A 12,865-nucleotide genomic window follows, 5' to 3' on the forward strand; every position below is an offset into this window, starting at 1 on the left:
ACACATCTCTCTTGATATAGCTTGTCCTGCTCTTGATTTCTGATATCTTGCTATTTAAATAGCGTTGTAGTCCCAATGCAGGTATTCAGTCTCTTGACCTTTTTTGGGGGGACAGAGATATGCATGCAAGTCCCACCCCAAATACACACCTGCATATCTGGCTCTTTTTTGCCCAAGCAGACTGAACACTGCCGCAGATTTACTGGTCATAATGATCTTTACCAATAACATTTATCAGTTTTAGAAAGCTGGTATAAAGTATAAAGAAAAATGTAATGGCCTCAGCATGCCTAGTGTCAGAAACAATTGAAAGGTCCTCCCTCCATCCCAACTGCCACTGTCCTGGTCTTGGAGAAAGAGAAGAGGCAGGCACAGCTCCATCATGCCTATGCCCAGAAGCAGAATAAATGTCCTCCAACCATCCAGTTGCCACTGCCTAAGAGAGAATAAGCAGGCATAGTTCCATCATGCCCAGACCCCGAAACAGATGAAATACTCTCCTGCCATCCCAACTGTCTCTGCCCTGGAGTGAAAGATGGCCATGGAGTGAAAAAAGAGGAGGCAGCATCTAGGCTTGGCTTAGGACCTCATCACATGGATGTTTTTCTCTGTTTTCTCTCCATTTTAGCATGCTGGAAAAACAGAGTCCCACAAAGGCCATCTCACGAAGCACAACCACTTCAGCATAAAGAAGACTTTGCTTTCGGAAAGCAGGGGAAAGTGAGGAAAAGCAGGAGGAAGATGGGGCAAAGTCATGGGATGACTGATCATCCTCGAAGATGTGCCTTGCCAGGAGAAGACGGGGTAAGCCCATTTCCCATTCTTCCCAATGCTTTCCCCTGTTCCCCTCCTGCCCATCTGATGAAATCCTTAGTCTCTTCTCCAATTGCCATTCCCTTTTTGTTGTGTTCCTGCAAAATTCAGAAAAGCTACTTGTTTGGACTACAGCTCACAGAATCTTTCAGTTACCATGGCTGGGAAATCTAGGCATTAATAATCCAAAGAAGTATTTTTTTTTCCACAGGCCCTGAAATTCTGAGGAAGAGATTGAGTTTCTGGTTGGTATCGAAAACTCTCTTCAAACTACCTTTGAGCATTAAGAATTGCAAAGTAAGTGGGAGGGAGTACTAGATAAGCCAGTATGCTTCTACAGAGGAAAGATTCTGCAGAAAACTCTCAGCTACATGCAGATAACACATGTCAACCAGTGAAGACTTTCCAGTGATCCCAGGGAGGAACTCATTGTTTCTTCCATTGGCAACATACTCCAGAACTATTCTTACATTGTATCTGCTAAGGGATTCTTGGAGAAGTGTGTCCATTCTAATCAGAACCAAAATATTGAGTTCAAGAAAGCTAAATTTGACTGCCATTGAAAGATCTGATAAGTCACCATTAGGTGGAGTGAAAGAACTAGAGTAAACAAAAAACCTCCCTTCAGTAACCTAATTTGAGTCCAGCATGCTAAAAGCATAGACAGAATTGCGGACACAAATGAGATAACTTGTATTTTCTTCCTTTGTTTATGTGCAGTGGGAAGGTTTTAGTTATAAGCTCCTATGACAGAATGGATAGCTACTGCATAGCATTGCCAAGAAAGCTTGTTTTGATTTAAATAATTTTGAGAGCTAGATTTCCTTTATGGGGTGCTCAAGCAAATCTTACTTGAGGAAATCTCTTCAGCCAGGATATGGCTCAAGATCTAATTTTGTTACTTCTTTTTATGTTAGTCAGAATCTGAAAATGACATTCAAACAAGGATTTTGATACACTAACTTCCATGACTCAATACTATGGAATCATGAGAGATATTGGCTCTTTAACCTTTTTTGATAAAGAGTGCTGGTGGCTCACCAAACTACAAATCCCATGGTTCTAAAGCAGCTAAAGTGATGTCAAACTGCATTACATCCTCAGTGTACATGCACCAAAAGACTGCACAATTTCACTCATCCCAACAAGGATCACTTTGCCACTTCTACAAATGACAGCAAACAATCATTTTGTGAATCAACTAAAATGTATTCCCTCTCATTCTGAAGTTTTACAGTATTACTAAGGTAAAGCAACACAATATACTGGTCTTAGCAGACTAGTTTAGACCTAGATTAACAGGGAAGGGCCAAAATGCAGTGATAAATTATATCCCAGATAAGTCTTGGAAAGGATTATTGTCTAAAGCCTCAGAGAACTGATGATGGTAGACCAGAAATAGACATCTTGGTAAAATAATATCTACCGCCAGATTTGAAATAACAACAGAAGTATTACTTTGATGCAAAATGGAAGCATCCAAATAGTCAATTCCAGTTTTCATAGGGTGACACATACACACCATAAATATATGTAAAAATGGCCATCCTGGATACCTCCAAGAGCAGCTCATTCCATCTTTGTTTAGAAATCGTTTTTGATGGAAGGGCATGATGGAAGACTTGGCAGAAGACTAGAGGCAGGGCTACCAAATGTCCCTTACTGTGGATGATGTATCTCATGTAAAGGCTGGAAAGTTTGTGCCATATAGAGTTACTATGTGTCCCTCACTATAATGTCTCTTATTCTGTATGAGATTGAAATGTCCTGTATTTTCAGATACAAGGTCAATATACGGCTGTCAAATTAGACACAGAATGCTGGTCTATTGCAAATACAGCTGGTGCCCATTCCTCCCACTCCAGGCTGAGTAGCATTTTCAGCCTGACAGAGGGGGGGGGGGATCTCTCTTCACAATGATGGCTCATTGGCCATTAACATGTTTCTATGGGGTTGGGAGTTCCTGCAGGATTTGAGATGTCACAGGAGCTCCAACTCTCCGAAAAAAATCTTCCTCTTACAAGACTTGAGGTGGTCCTTATATAGGCCTGTCTCACATGTACCATTTTGGATTGCCAAATATCTTCACCCTGCACCTTTTTTGTGGAGAGCATGCTGAAGATGAAAAGGAAGGTCTGTAGAACTTTAAAGACTTGCAAAATAAGCTACAACTACAGTTCATCCTAGTAGGGGTACGATTGGCCTGGATTTTGTCTCATAGAAAAAATGAATGCTATTGACATGAGACAGCTGCAAACTCTTAAAAAACAAATGCCCTGGGCAGAAAGCCATTCTCACAATATGGACTTTAATAAGGGAAAGCGGCATCATGTTCTCCCTAGAAACCATTTTTGTTGTATTGAAATACACTGCTTTTTGGCACACAGAGCCAAGCTTTACAGTCAGCATGGGGTAGACACCTTCCCAAAGGCAGAAAAATGGCACTTGACCTTGAAGCATAAAAGCACTGATTCATTTGCCATAAACTGATTTGCATTTCAATGACGACAAGTCAAATGACATTTCTATGTTTGCTTGCATTCTGAATAGCACTACTTGGTAGCGAGACCACCCCGAATGCCTGCTGACTCCTAAAAAGGGAAGACAGATATAGATAGAGATATATAGATAGATATAGATAGATATATGTGGGTGAACTCAATGCACTACAGATATAGATATATAGATATAGATGGTGCATTGGCTCTAAAGCAATTCCAATTCCATAGACAAACTATTTGGAGAGGTTTATTTTCACCTAATGCTAAACCAAATAATGAATGTGGATGGGAACACGGTAGAACAGCCGGCTTCTATTAATACATTTTTATAAAATTCCATTAAATAAATAAGTGTTTAGTGCTCCTCAGAGCTCCCATTGTCTTTGCACTTGTTTGCTGGGACACTAGAAAACTAAAACAATTTTACTTCTCACTGTGTGAGGAAAGTGGAATTTGATGAAATCGTATCCTTCATCATTTCACACATGAAAACTAGAACACATATGGTTTAGCAAAATCAGAGGGTGCTCAAGATGATGACAGTTACTTATGAAGAAGTACAGATAAGTTGAGAAAGGCTGATGAAGTCTGCTTATTCCTGAGTCTACTGCAGTGGTTCCCAACCTGTGGTCCATGGACCACCATTGGTCCGCAACAACTAAAATTACTACATCTTTGCATCAAGAGTGACTGGTCTCATGAAACCCTTCTATAATGCTAAGGTAATGGGGATGTTGAGAAGGGAGAGACTGACTACCCATGAAAGGCGCGACAATAACCTGCCTGACTGCTGCTTCTCTTCCTCCCTCCCCTGTGTCACATGGAAGTGGAGGCACCTTGGTGTTTTCATTTTTAGGCCTGTTCCTGGGATTATTTGGGGTGCTGATTCAGAAAATTTCACTGGCTAGACCACATCAGCTCTAGATTTTTAAATATGGTTTTCTGTAGGCAAGTAGATGGCGATTACTGGATGGCATATGTTCTGTACAGGAAACTGGAGCTGATGTGGTCTATCCATTGCAATTTCCTGAAACAGCACCCCAAATAACCAAACGGAATCTAAAGTTGACCAAAAACAGATTTGTAACTCTTTTGGTACTAATGTTGGAGAATGGTCTCCGGTAAAAAAAAAAAAAAAAAGTTTGGAAACCACTGGTCTATTGGAAAGTCAAGATTCCACCCACCCCTTCCCTTCTTCCCCTTTAACTTAACAGTGCAAACTACTTTCACACTTTGAAATCAGTTGGCAGCAATTGAAATGGGCTGAGAATAAAGGGGGAAAGTGGGGGGAGGAGAACAAAACCAGACATTTAAATGCTGCAGGAAAAGTAGGATGAGAGGGAATTAATCGGGACTATCCCTGTCAAATCTGGACAGTTGAAAGGTATGTGAAAGTTGAGGATCTAGAGACATGGAGGGGACATCTTCTTATGGCTACAGTCCTGACCAACCCACATCTTGGCTATGATGTGAGATTAAATCCTTCAAGGTCCTGTCAGTGGCTGCTGGCCCAGAAACTTTCTTCCCAGAAACTTTCTTCCTAGCCCATTGTTGTTGCTGTATGCCTTCAAATGATCCCTGTCTATGGCAATCCTAAGGCAAACATATGCTGGCATTTTCTTATCAAGATGTCTAAAGCCCCTTCTGCATGTCCATATATCCCAGGATCTGATCCCATATTATCTTCATATCCCAGACTGTTTGACAGTGGATATTCATATAATCCAGTTCAAAGGAGATAACCTGGGATCAGATGTAAGGACAGTGTAGAAGGGGCCTAAGTGTCTTTGCATTTCTCCGAGGCTGAGAGAGTAAGACTTGTTCAAGGTCACTCAGTGGGCTTCCATGTTTGAGTGGGGATGCAAACCCCGGTCTCCAGGTCATAGCTGAACACTCAAGCTATACTACTGTGGCTCTCTAGAAGGGTAGCTTCTTGATGACTTCTTTCTCTTCTTATTTTTGCAGGTTTTCATTAATCCATTGGTTTTAAAGAAAAGGAAGAGAACGCGGTAGCATTTTTACTGCTTTTTATTTTCATGTATATTAAAGTCTAGAATTAAAGTTTTAATGCTACTCCAGGTTTCATTATCTTTTTAATAATAATAATTTGAATGGATTTATCCATGTTGCAGCTGGCTTACTCTGTAAGCCATCTTAAGTCCCAGTTGCGGGAGGGAGGGGGAGTGGCATATAAATAAAAGGAGAAATTATGATGGCAGTAGAATCCTAAAGCTGCTAAGTCTATGGGAAACTGTGGTGACAGCATACCTATCAACAAAAACAAAAGCAACAACAACAGCAATGCAACACCTGTGCTATGATATATGTGAAACATACGCTCAGGCACAGAGATAAAACACTTGGAACATGAAAGAGAGTAAAATGCATTTCAGTTCCAAACTGTATTTTATGGAAAGCATATGTGCACTTTAATTTCACCCACAACGTTGTAATAAATGCTAGCATTATCCAGAGCATCTTCATATTTGAATTCCTGTTTCAAACCATATGGTGGCAAAGAGAAGTCCTATGGGAAACTTTATTACATATAACACAGGGACTGAAAGAAAGAGAGCCAGTGTAGAAGAGTATCAGATTTGTTTATAATTATACTGCCTCTGAACTTATTTCATGTCTTGGCCATGCTTTATATTGCCAATTTCAAATAACGTATAACAAGAAAAGAAAAGAAATTAAGAAATAAAAAGTATATCCAGTGGGTGCTTAGTATCCACTGGAATTCAGTTCTATGTTCTCCCCATGGATATTAAAATCCACGGAGGCTCAAATACCATTATATACAATGGCATAGTAAAATGTAAAATAGTAAAATGTAAAATGTATATAAAATGCCAAAATCAAATTTTGATTTTTGATTTTAAAAAATATATATTTTCAAGTTGTAGATGGTGCGATCTGTGGATATGGAACCCATAGATTCAGAAATCTAAGCCATAAATTCTAATTTTGGGAGTACAAATCCAATTTCCAATCCCATCTATAGTCAACCTACTGAATAAATGGGATTTCTACAAGTACTGAAAGAACTATTCATCTGTTGATTCAATAGACTGGCCCAAAACTGGGATTAATTCTGGTTCTGGGAAGGAGGCTAAGGCTGGATCTACACTGCTCTATAACCCAGAAAAAGATCCCAGATTATCTGCTTTGAACTGGGTTATATGAGTCCACACTGCCAAATAATCTGGGATAAACAGATAATCTGAGAACAGATCCTGGAATATAAGGCAGTGTAGATCCAGCCTAAGTATGCCTGGCAGTAAATTATCAACATTAGCAGAAATATACACTACACTGCAATTCATTATTCTGTTCAGTGTGATATTCTGTTCATATCTGACTGAGCGTAACAGTATAGTGAAATCATGAATGCCTGTGCAACTTCTATTCAAATGACACTGAAGAGTTATACATCACTAATCTATTTCAGTGGACCATCAACACTACTCTAATTGCTTAATCACAGACTTGGGAAAGAAGAAACTGAGCCAATCTTAATTATCCAGCCACAGACTCCAAAACACCACCATGATATCTAGAGTATACAGCCATCAATCCTAATTAACCTACAATACATGTGCTCCATTAGAAACCTCCAAACACAATCATTACTGCCCCAAAACAAAGTGCTCAAGATGTTGGGGAAATCTAAGAGTTGTAATCCATACATTTAGGTTTACTGAGTTCTGGGAACAAAAAAATGAAATTAAAATCCAGCCACTTTGACCTTAGTGGTCAAGAGATTATGTGTATTGTGGTCCCAATTGTGAAAGCCTGATTGTGGAAACATCATTTAATACAAAATAAACAATTCAATACATTAGAGCCTGCAGTGGCCATGGAATACAACAAATGGCAAGAAAGGGAGAGCACCTCTTCATTTTGTATGAAGAGCTAAACACAATTAATACTACTTCTTTTTAAAAGTGTTAGACATTTCCTCTAAAAAATGCTATCTAAAGGATCACTGTATCCCATGAGTAGTTCAGATAGTAATTTTGTGATATATATTATTTTACTTACTATGTTAATTTATATTGTTTTTAAAAACCTTATTTGTTGTTTGAAATTTTAAGATACGCCTCTGGAGAGCCGCCTAGCAGTTTGTTGACCTAGGAAAGACCAAACAGATTACCTGGCAGGCACCCATTAAGAATGTGATAGCAGCAAATTAGTAATCATATAGTATCTTTTCAGAATGCCTAATTTCCACATTGACAAGGGTTTTCTTGCTCCCAGCTCTTTTCACAGGAAATAGCTACAGGATTAGTACTTCTGTTTTAATTTCTACAGGAGTATCTTCAAAGGGATATTCATTAACATAATCTATCAGCATTCCTTCTTTAGCCTTATATCAATACAGACCTTAGACATTTCCCTTTAATGTCAGCACTTACAAGAATTGACCAACCAGCTGGACAATTCTTAGAGTTGCAGCCCAAAAACTTTTCAAAGCTCTAAGGCAGTTTCCACACAGCAGAAAGGCCTGCATCGAACTGGGTTTAAAAAACCTGCATCGGGGCTGACTTTAATCCACACACCAGCCCCCAAAACCTATGCTTTCCATGGGGGGGGGGGGTGTAGATATCCTCCCAGTATTTTTCGGGCGAACGCCCAGAAACCTAAACCACACACACACACCCCTCACAAAGAGGTGTGTCTGGCCAGCCACTATTGGACTATTATCTGGCCAGCCACTATTGAACTGCGAGAGCTCTCCTGGCACATAGAAATGATGCACTAGAAGGGAGGTTGAGGAGGACAATCACTCTTCACACACACATCCTTTTCCTGACATGTCATTTCTATGTGCCCAGAGAGCTCCGGCAGCAGTTTAATGGTAGTTGGGTAAGTTTTTCCCCAGTTTTTTGGGGGGGCTTAGAGAATGAGGTTGGTGCGTTTTCCAGGCTCATTCAACCCGGAAAACCCGAGAGGGCTGTGCAGATTGCCCCCTTGGTAGTCCCAGGACAGACCCGGACTCAGTTCGACTCCTAATATTTAGGAGGGTCTCCACAGGGTCCATACTGCAATAGACCCGGGTCTTTCAGGAAGACCCAGGTCTAATGCAATATCAAATTAATTTGGGACAAAGAAGGGTTTCCCTGCTTTGTCCCAAATTCAGTTTTACAGAGACATTGTTTGGATGCCTCCAGTAAAACTGCGGGAGCTCCCACATTATGGACCCTGTGTGCAAGGGACCTAAGCAAGTACAGCACTCACCTTCTTAAGTATAGCTCAAAATGGGGGAAAGGACATGCTTTATTGGGGTTCCAGAACCACAGGAGCTCTGTAACCTTCTTCATCCAAACAATGTTATAGGCCTCTCATAGATACATTCATGCTTAAAGTGTAACTGCAAAAATACTGCTGGATGCATGGGGATATTCAGAGATGGACTTTCAGTTGAATTCACATTTGAGTTGTAAGAGACCACAAGAGCCAACCAACCCAACCTAATTCTGGCAATTCCGTCTCTGACCTGCAACAAACAATTGTCATATATTTTCCCAATTAAAGCATAGATTGTAGCCAACTGTTCCTTTTAAAAATGAACAGGGTGAGACTTTCTACTGGATCAAACCACTTCACTATGCTCAGTTTTGAATGGCAGTGGTGCTTCTCAATGACAAGCAGAATACATCTTCCCTATTTCTAGTATTACCCATAGACTACTGGCCAGTCGGTACTAACCTTATTTGATTAAAGATGCTGGCAAGATTATGTTCAAGATAGCACAATGGCAGATGTCCTTCCTCCCTCCATCCATTATCTTGTGCCAGAAGAAGCATTTCAATGGCTACTGCACAATTACTTTAGAAGTCCTTTGCTTCCTTGGTTTAAGTGTTGTTGCTGTTTAGACTTTTTAAGAGCCTTGTTAGTACATCAACAAACTTGAGGTACTTTCTCCAAGTTTCCTAATGCTTCCTCCTGGTTTCTCGGCCCCATTTTGTCTGTAATCCTACAAATGCTCTTAGTCGGAAGAAATTATCATTGTGTGCCTCCAAATCAGGATTGCCAGTAACCAGGATCTGAAGACAATTGTCCTCACTGAATTACCTTCTCGCTAGATTGCTGCATCACCTTACAGTATATTATGCAGAGGTGATTCCATTCTTTTCAGGTGTGAAAATAGTGGAATAGAAGCTTATTGGAATGAAAAAGTACAATTTTTAGAAAACTTGGCTTTTCTTCACCCAGCAAAATCTGGCTGGTAAATACACTTACATGCGCTATGGGCTTATTAAAAACCAATTCATTTTGTTTTATTATCACTTACAGTTTGTCATTATTTATCTAAAGTAGCAGTTTCAGGCTTGCCCAGACCATATGGGTATTTTTATTAATTGACGCTGTTAAGTGGTTTAAATACCTCCTCACTAAAATAGGCAGATGAATGGACACATGAGAAATGACATTTGGCAGCAAGGATGATTACATGGGTATGATAAAATAAACAGCAATGGACAAGGCTTCCCAAATTCAGCAAATACAGCTTAACTGGCATTTCCTTTTAAAAGCTGATATTCCCATTCTTCAGCAACTCTTCCAAGGTCACATGTAGTTGTTTGTTTGTTTGTTTGTTTGTTTAACGTATTCCCCACTGTTCTCCCATATGGGACCCAAAGCAGCTTACACTGTAGGCTAAAACAATATAGCTGAAAGAATTTGAATACCAAATCTATGAAAGCATTAAAAAACCTTCCACTTACCAAAAAATAATTTTAAACAGTTAATGTATTGCATATTAAAACCAAGAGCCAGTGTGGTGTAATGCTTTGATTGTTGTAGTATGACTGAACACCAAGGTTTGAATACTTGTTAAGCCACAAAAACCCACCGGGCAACTGTTGATCCTCTTTCATTGGAAGGGGAACCTGGAAAGCCTTGATTTGCATCTTTAAAATTCCCAATAAAGTATTGGAAAAACAAGCAGCTACTTATTTCTCAGTAGCTCTAACCAAACTCCACTTCAGTTAGACACTGGATGAAGCTGGTATAAACAGTTATCTGTCTGCTAGTCAATTAAAAAAATACTTGGCACACTTATATATACTCACCAAGTATTTATTGTTTCTTCCTAGCAGAAAAATCTAATGTCATTCCAAACGTCTCTAATTCATCCATCCCTTCATTATCAACACTGTTCTCTCCCACCTCCTCCCCTCCTCGGCATTTTTTTCAATGGTTTTCTTTCCAGGCCTACCCTCTTTTTGCACATTCCTCCCCATTTCCCAACTGTTTTTTATTGAATTGTCCTGTGCCCCAATGTTTTTTCAGGCTCTACCAGCTCTACTTTATTGATCTACTGGTTTTGTGTTTCTGTAAGTAGTGTAGCAGTACAGCCTGTGATTGTGTCTAATGATCAGGGCTCTCTGGATGTTGGGAATGATAATGCTGTTTGTAATGACGAGGGTGCTTTAGATGCAGAGAATGACAATGGGATTCCTGTTCAAAGTGTCTTTGCTGATGAGAATGTTCCTAAAGAGTTTGGGGATGATGGGATGGTCTCTGGAAGAGGGCCTGAATTGTTACCAGAGAATGCCCAGGCTTTTGAGCCTGAGAAAAGCTCAGCACCCGGCCCAGCTGCAGAAATTAATAAGCAAGAAGATAGAAGGCTGGTTTTCAGACAAAACAGAATGGTTCGACAATCTCTCCGGTGCTCTGCCAGGCTGACAGAAAAAATGATAACAAAATCTAGGCTGAATAGAAACAAGTTTCTGGCGGGGGTTTAGAGTAGATTAGGGGATAAAAGTGCCAAGTACAGAATCTGTGGTCAGACGCAGCAACGTTTGGAACTGGATCAAGACGTAGTGGCAAATCTTGCAGTCTTGTCTTGGAACGATTCAAGTTATACCTTGTTTGAGTTCATGATTTGGAATTCTACCTTGGAAGTTTCTGTTTTGGGTTTTTTCATGTACTTTGATGGATTTATTTCCTGGATTATTTGTTCCTGCTTATCTTTCTACCTACTTGGATTTACCTATTTCTTTGGAATGTTTTACTGCTAATGCTTTTTAAATTACCTACAATAAACCACGGGCATTTTTACTCAGCTGTGTGGTGTTTTAAGTCAGAGGGCTTCTTCCTGGCCTGGAGTGCAACAGGTAGTGCCTTCTTTCTTCACCACTCTATTACAGTAACCCTGGAAAAGTCATATAATCGGACCCCTAGAAAATCCTGTCATATGGTTGTTTTGAGTTGCCATAAATTGGACACCCCTGGAAGGCACACAACAACAATAACATTAAAGCTAGCATACTCATTGAATTACTCCAAATAGTGAAAAAATAGGACTATTTAAACAAGAGAACAAAGAAGGGAGAAAGCGAGCTTTTCTTGGAACAGTATTACATAACCTGGGATCAGCCACTGAGAAGGCGGTCTCCTGAGTCCTCCACAGATATACCAGATGAAGCCTCCAGAAATTGCATTAAAATGAGGCATTGTGCCTGCATGTATTAAAGTTCCACAAAAGGGCTGGATGGCGGATGGAATGGAGAGTCCTCAACATGAAAAGTCCTCCTCCCAGAACCTAATTTTCATGTAGATACAATTCCCTGCATGCCTCACCAGGAAGAAAGCACTCATAGTACTAGCTACAATTCAATGAGTCGCCCACTTTGATGTAAAAAAGAAATCTACCTGAACCAAATTAGTACAGGACTCAGTGCTAGGCAACTATCTCTAAGCACATGCCTGACAGCAATAGCATATTTGCTACATATGTCAGAGATCCAGGTATAATAGTATCACAGATACCAATATACATAAAATGCCTCTGTGTATTAAACCCTTGTGATGGCAGCATTTGACTTCAGGTGTAATCCTCTGAAGAACTAGCTAAGGAGAATGTTCATGTATCAGGGTTAAATGAGGGCAAATCCTTCTTCTTCAACTATTCAGAACATTTAGCTACATGCTTCTAGCTAGAAGGCAAATAAAGAAAAAAATAGATGATGCCACAGCAATTGAGATTGAAAGAGGAAGCTAACTAAGAACAGTATGACCTCAGTATCTGTATCCACTTTGTACAAATAAAATGACCTCTCTAGGCATTTTCTATGTCCTCTAGATCAATTCTGTGGTATTCTTAGATCAGAAGTTCTTCATTTCAATATGATTTGCGATTTTCTGATGTTTTATACATCACACAAAGTTCACAAAAGTATCGCCTAGATAAGAGGGATCGAACCACAAATATACAGACTTCCTGGAGACTCTTTACAAATTGCAGAACACACAACAAATTGCTGCTCTATTAATTGAGCGAGAGATTTGCACACTGTTCTTTCCTCTTCCCATCGAAATGGAAAACTTTTCATTCTCATCTCCTTCCTGGAAATTGTAAAAAAACCTGGAAATTTAGGGCAAGCTTCGGGATCTGGCAAAACTATAAAACATTTGGGATACGTAATTGTATTTAGGCTTTTGTTGATGCAAAATTTATTCTTGTGTTTCTTAATGAATGCAAAATGTTTTGAAAATCATTTACAAATAAAACATTGAAGAAAGACACTCGCACTACGATT

At 39.7% G+C, this 12,865-nt stretch overlaps 1 protein-coding gene across 8 annotated transcripts in view; it reads right to left on the reverse strand.

The window, feature by feature from the left end:
• Positions 1–12,865, reverse strand: part of ADAM22 (ADAM metallopeptidase domain 22) — a 177,757-nt gene that overhangs the window by 105,350 nt on the left and 59,542 nt on the right. The gene's annotated exons all lie outside the window — the stretch shown is intronic.

The sequence above is a fragment of the Anolis sagrei genome, chromosome 6 (genome assembly GCF_037176765.1).
Source record: "Anolis sagrei isolate rAnoSag1 chromosome 6, rAnoSag1.mat, whole genome shotgun sequence".
Lineage (NCBI taxonomy): Eukaryota > Metazoa > Chordata > Lepidosauria > Squamata > Dactyloidae > Anolis > Anolis sagrei.